The sequence below is a fragment of the Hetaerina americana genome, unplaced genomic scaffold (assembly GCF_022747635.1).
Source record: "Hetaerina americana unplaced genomic scaffold, ioHetAmer1.1.p SCAF_116, whole genome shotgun sequence".
Taxonomy (NCBI): Eukaryota; Metazoa; Arthropoda; class Insecta; order Odonata; family Calopterygidae; genus Hetaerina; species Hetaerina americana.
Window position 1 is genome coordinate 599,226 of NW_027286248.1, and position 7,044 is coordinate 606,269.

The 7,044-nt window shown below is 42.5% G+C and overlaps 1 protein-coding gene across 2 annotated transcripts in view; it reads right to left on the reverse strand.

Moving 5' to 3' along the window:
- LOC139685567 (uncharacterized) overlaps positions 1-4,837 on the reverse strand; it is a 345,402-nt gene extending 340,565 nt beyond the window's left edge. For both annotated transcript variants that reach the window (XM_071582515.1, XM_071582514.1), the window contains exon 1: positions 3,872-4,837. The gene's annotated coding sequence lies outside the window, so the exon portion shown is untranslated. The remainder of the gene's footprint in view (positions 1-3,871) is intronic.
- Positions 4,838-7,044: the final 2,207 nt, after the last annotated feature.

The following is a 7,044-nucleotide window of genomic DNA, read 5'->3' on the forward strand; positions in this document are numbered from 1 at the left end:
CTCCGGCGAAAGAAAAAATCACCAAAATGGATTTTATCAAAGACAATAGCGATCATAAATTTTATTTTTTAGGAAATGAAAGCTAAATTTACGAGCGTGATCGAAAGCACGTAAGACGCATCACTTTACACCTTGAATAAGGACGTAATCAGTTTCATATGTAGACTAAAAGCAATCATTTGCGTCCAGTTAAGCGTGTCTTTGGAGTCACTCCAATCCAAGGTTTCAAATCCATGACGTACCATCTTTTTCCATAAAAGGTTTGACTTTTTTTATTGCTCCCCATACGAGATCAGAAATGAATATTTCAACATCGTAATTCTATTTAAAACGCTGAAATGGAATTTATTTTTTTCTTGCGAGTTCCTCCGTAATAATTGTTATTGTTAAGGACGAACGTTTACACCGTGTGGTCTTGTACGGTTTTAATCTGTAGGGGTGTGACAATTATTGAAGTTTTTAGTCAAAGATGAGGTAAGATAGAAATCGCGTCGCCTCTGGTTCCAGAACGATTTTGGGTCAGCCAGGTATTTTGGTGGAAGGGGAGATGGGTGACGAAATTTAGCCTCGACTCATAGAACCAGAGCAGGTGGTGGGCAAAAATCTGTCATTTGGACTTCCCCCTCGGCCGTTGTGCTATCACAGCCCCCGGCCTATCTACCCGATGGCGTAACGAGGGCCACGGAACTCCACGGCATTCCAATGCACGCGCACAGATGGCGAAGAGCCGACGCGGGATTGTCTCCGCCGACTGCGAGTATGAATATCGCCCAAAATGATCGCAGCCGCCAGGGATCGAAATCCTCACGCCACGCCGTTGAGCCAACCGGCCCTCTCCCCGATTGCCCGCATCCAGTGGGCAGGACTCCCTTCATTCCTCCAAATTCCCGCAACAAACTCCCCCTCGCTCCGCCTCCGTCTCTCCTCTTTTCCCAAATTTTCCGCGCTTTCCAATCCAATTCCATTTTTTTGCGCTGAGCTCAAAAAACCGCGCACGCCCACGTTTCGGACGGGATCGAGGGAAGCGTGGCAGAAGGGGAGGGGTGGTGGAGCGTTGGTTCCGCGGTCAGCGCCGTGACCGGAAGCATCGCGGAGGAGGCGGTTAGGGCCCCGGCCGTGCGGGCCACGCGGCGCCGTCGGCCGCCCCTGGGGCACCTTTCGAGGACAGGGCCGGGAGGAGGAGACGGATTGGGCGTGGGAAGTAGGGGATGAGGTGGGAGGTAGTAGGGCAATGCAAGGATGATGGCAGGGCTGTGAAATTAGGCGGGGGAGGAAATGCCCTGTCTCGTGGAACCGGGAGTTGTTGCCTCAGCCGTTGAAGTCACTGCCGTACATAATTCAATTCACAGTCTTAGGAAATGCTGGGAGCACTTCCTCCCTTATTTTGGATTTCCACTATCCGTGGTTTGCCACTGACCAGGTTTCATTTCACTTGCCCCACCGGAATAGGTAGAGAGGGAGTACGGGATGCCGAAGCCATAAATCGACTATTCGAAGACGTTTTCTGAACGGTGAAACTAATATGTGATTCCATATAAGCCGAGGTAATGCTAATATTCTGCTAACATCAGTTTTATTGATTTTGATTTCTCTTTATTTACAGAAGAGAGTGTCGGCCCAATTCTATCTATGGATTGCATCCTTGACTAAATACTTTAGTATTTTCCATTTAGTTTCCATAACTTCTTTTAATCTTGCTAACATGGTCTTTTTAACATATCGTTAATGATTTTACGATGAACGAACTCTTTGTGAACATTAAGCCTAATATTATAAATCACCATTTCTTTATCCGACTTATAACGAGGAACGCCATATGAATATGGCGTTCCTCGTTATAAGTGGCTATGTTCATGGGTGTAAGTGAAGGTCACAAAGTGAAGGAGTGGTAACGCGGTGGGTACCCTGGGTGGGGGTCTCGGGATCACATCCATTTGACTCTGGGCATCTTCAATCTTACGGAGGAAATGGGTGGAAGTTGAAAAGATAGGAGTTTGCGGGGTCACCGGTAAGGTAAGGGAACCTCTGACCTGGGACTTGCGAACGTTTTTCTTGGGATCCCTTAATAGGGATTGCTGGCGGAGGAAGAAGATGTTCCTATTTTGGGGTCAAAGCATGAATAAACGCATTTATGCATCTTCCGCTATCGGGGAAGGAGGTCTGTTCGTCACACACGCGCGAATCCGCGAAGAATGGAGAGAGTTTCGTGTCTGTTTCGTGTTTCAGTAGTCGGGTGAGAACGAAAGCGAGGGGATTTTTTTCGACCTTGGGTCTTGAATTGGAAAATGAACTTCTCGCGGTGCACCTGCTTGAAGAGGGGATGTTGTTTTTAGAATATTCACTCCTCCGGAAGGTTGCCCACTCGTCAAATGATCGAGATAACCTTTCAGTAATCACATCCCGCTTCCCGTTCGCCTTGTTTCGATTCGCGCGATTTTTGCAGCAGGCCAAGCGGATGCTCGTTTATTTGAAAATTTAAAAAGTCCTAGCCACCACTTGATTTGAGACACGTTAATATTGATTCAAATAGATGCATGTCCTCGGTGATGTTAATCTTCTCCATTACAACTAATTTGACTCCCGTTATTTCAAAATAATATTGGAATTTTATCTCGAGAGTTCATCCCAATACAGAAAGAAAACATTTTGTCTGGGCAAAGCGTTTATCACGGCTATAACTGGCGGTAATTTTTATAAACAAAACTAAGAAATGATCAACAAGTACAGATCTTAAGAATTATTGATAATTTCTTTGTAGTTTCAACATTTAATGCTCACAACAATTCTCTAGTGATGCTTTGATAATTCTCTGGCCATCATGTTGTGCTGAATGACCAGGATAATTTGGAGTCACATCCCATGATCCTAATTGGCCAGAGTATTGGTGAAGCTCTAGAAGTAATTTCAACGAATGCAAAAAATTTCATTAGTTTTCACTAAATATTTGGATTTTCCCCGAATGTATTGAATTTACCTTTGCAAAGCTGACTCGTGCAACTCCTCTAACCTTTATTTTGGCAACATTCCATGGCAGTGCCAAATTGGTCGTTGATATCTCCAAGTGATCAGTGGCACAAATCTGAATATGCAGCGGTTTTTGACTCAACACGAGGTCACATTGATCAATTACCTTCATAAAACTGGTTGAAAATGAGTATAATAAAGTTATTGAGAAAATTTATTAATTTTTGATTAAAAATATGTTTTCTTTGTAAATCTTCGCTAAAATCTGGGTTTGAAATCGGTTCCAATGGTATCGTGGAGTTTTTTCTATCTTTGTAATTTTGATATTCGGTTATGCCTATGTTCCGAGAGAGTTTTTTGTTTCAGCACAACTGTAATAGTAGCACAGTGTACAAATAAAGACAATGGAGAAATCGAACGGAAGCTAAACATTTAAACGCATGATTTAGGGAATCTTTTTTATTCAAGAATGTTCGGTAATAATTTTGCCATCATTTAGAAGGAAATGAAAAAATAAATGTCCTCCAGGTGAATATTTACAACCTCAAACTTTAAATTTTTAAATTTAGATATTGAGTTCAATAAAATCTCTAAAGATCTTATGATAATCATTGGTAGAGTAACTTATAGCTAAAACATTCATTTTTTCGCATCTGCTGCGAAGTCTTGACCTCAAGTTGTGAGCAAAATTAATTGCATTCATTTGAGCAACCGATCCAACTGGCGACCTGTTATTTGTAGACATATTACAGTACGCTTTTTTGTCGTTCTATGGAATAATGCATTAATACTTTCCCGGACGTCCGAAAAAACTTATTTTCCTTACTTTAGATTGGAAATTGAAAAATAGAAAGAATGAAATTCGGAGATTCGAGATCAAGGATTTAAAAAAATCATGTTCACTTACCAGAAAAATAAGAATGACAGTAGTAAATCTTTGATGGTTGATGCAATGGCCACTAGAGATATTTAAGCTCTCCAAATCCACCAGATCCAGAGGAGGTAAACAAACAGTAACACTGCTAGTAATATCAATCCACTTTTAGACTTCCAATCCGTCACTTGTCGAGAAAACGGTCCACGGCTAGGTTTTCCACCTTCTCCTGCAATGGCTCAACTTAGTAATAAACTGAAACACCACGCGCACCGGCCAAACTTTTTCACCTCAGATGACAGCCACTCAGCAATGAAATCACCATGGTTATTCCGCCGGCGTGCATAAATCAATCTTCGGCTGCGCCGCAGCGAAACGTTTGTTCCTCGGGAGCAACTCCCGCCAATGATCCGCAGGAACTCTCCTTCCTCGCCCAGGGGATGGAGCGAAAAATTAAAAGTAAAGCAAAAACACACGCCCCTGCTATCCGAGTGCCGGTAGAATTGTGAAGATCGGCTTCCGGCAGGGATGGACGCCGGGGAACAAGCGTGAGATAGCACCTCGCTATGAGCTTTGAAAAATCTATTCCCGGCCCGGTTGTATCTTCTTCCCCGTGGGCGGAAAAAAATTGGACCGCGACGCGGGAACAAAACGGATGTATCGCGAGCAGCTCCGGGCTTGCACCCCTTGCCGCCTCCCTCCCTGTCTCGCGAGAATTTCACAGAGGGTCCCAAGGATCGCTTAGCGGTCCGAAAACAAGGAAATCCCTCCTCGGGCACTCGCAAAACAAACACAAGCACACACCGGCGTCCGAAAAGCGCGCGCCTCCCGAAGTAAAAGAGCGAGCGACGGACGCGGAAATAAAAATAAAAACAGCTCGCGTATCGGCACAGACTCAATCTCTCTCTACCTCCCCCCGGGTACAAGCAAGTGCTCCACTTCCCCCTTCTCACTATTTCTTTTCCCTTTCTCTCCCTCTAAGTTGCCTATCTTAACCGTCGCTCCGCTCACCAACGTCTGACAGGCCTACCAGCTTGTATCCCATTACGACGCGAGAAACGTACCCCTCTCTCGCCTTCCCCTCCGGACGGAGGAGCGCGCTAAACCGAGAGGGCTCTCCCAAGCGGACCCCTCTCTCTCTCCTCCGTCCCCCCTCGCACCACACAATCCTCCCCCTCAGTCTCCTACTCCTCCCACTCCGCCCGCCAGCCGCAGAGACGTCCTCCCACCTTTCTCCCACCCTCTCTCCCCCTCCCCCCCCACACCTCTTTCGCCGTCCCGCCCTTCTGCCGACCTCCCCCATTGCGCAGGAGGGAGTGAGATTCAAGAGCCACGAGGTATCGTGCGGTCTCCTCGTCGGCTACCCTTCCCGCACCGATAGATGTATGGGCAGGGTACTCGGGCATCCCCCTTCCTCGCCCCTCCCTCCCCTTCTTCTCCTCTCCCCCATCTTCCTTTCTCCGACTTCCTTTGTTTTCTTGGTCATCTCCTCCCCCTTCCCTACCCATCCTATCTGCAACTCGGTCCCGCAAATGTTTGCCTCGCTGAAAATGAGATCTAAAAGAGCGGCTGCTGATACGCTGTTTGAAAAGTTCCTGGTCTGATTTTTCTACACGCTGGTAACAGGCAGTTAGGCCATCCTCTGGAAACGTGCGAGATAATTATGCACGTAGAGGTAAAAATCACCCCAAAGGAATGGTACAGTGGTTACTAAGAATCCACATAATTAATATTATGACAGAAATTAAATCACGAGCCACTCAATGTTCAATGCTCTGCAATGAATCCGTCCGAAATGCAATGAGCAGCGAGGACACATAGAAGCACGCCCGAGGGATGCAGGTGGGTCGTGGATTCAAGGCTCCGTTCGACGAATCGGTTTTCTGCCGGAACAATAATAAAAAAGGCATTCTCTTAATGCTAATGTAACCATTTTAAAATGATCATGATCTGGAATACACTGAAGAAAAAAACGCAACGACTGAACATATCTTTTTGGGTATAATTCCTAAATGATGAATCCTCTCTGATTATATAATTTCCAAAATACGCGAAGCATTAACCATTTCTACCAATGATATTATACAACTACGATAAATACTAACATTATGTTGAAGATATATTCTGTTGGTGGAGTATTCAACGGAAAATAACCTCATTTAGTACAATTTATCGAGCCACCCCTAACTGGAGTCCAATTTACTTCCAGTTTTTCTGGTCTCCTACCACGTATATTTTCTCCTTTCTTTGTCATTCTAAGTGTTGCGCACAATGGTTTAAAACTCAATATTTCCTTATTAACCATAAAGGATTGGTAAATTTTATAGTTGGGAAACATAATTTCTACGATTTCTCGTCAAATGCTGCTCATTTTTTCTTTCTTCGGTCTTTATAAAATGTGTAACCTAGCTTCACTAATGAACAATTCAGCATAGTTATCTATACATACAAACACACACGGACATATACATGTTTAAACATATATATACACATAAGGGGGCTTTATATATATATATATATATATATATATATATATATATATATATATATATATATATATATATATATATATATATATGCTTTCGTAGACGTAACACGGAAGTGCCGAATAGTACATTACACAGTAACAAACAATATACAGGTATAAACACAAAAAAAGGAACACTCACACGTTATTTCTTGATACTTTCGACGGCATTCTATTCCGTCTTCATCGGAAGATAGAGAAGTAATAATTATTACTTTACTATCATTATTACTTCTCTATCTTACGATGAAGACGGATTAGAACTCCGTCGAAAGTATCAAGAAATAACGTGTGAGTGTTCCTTTTTTTGTGTTTCTATATTGTTTGTTACTGTGTAATGTACTATATATATATATATATATATATATCGTGTGAGTTTTTCCGTACAATCGATATATATATATGTATGTATATATATATATATATATATATATATATATATATATATATATATATATATATATGTATGTATATATATATATATATATGTATGTATGTATATATATATATATATATATATATATATATATATATATATATATATATATATATATATATAACAATCACGAGCGGCACAATAATGGGCTGACACAATATAACACAAATAGAATAGAATAGCAACATTTAAAAGGACACTCACACGGATAATTGTTCGAGCTTTCGGCCCTCTCAGAGGCCT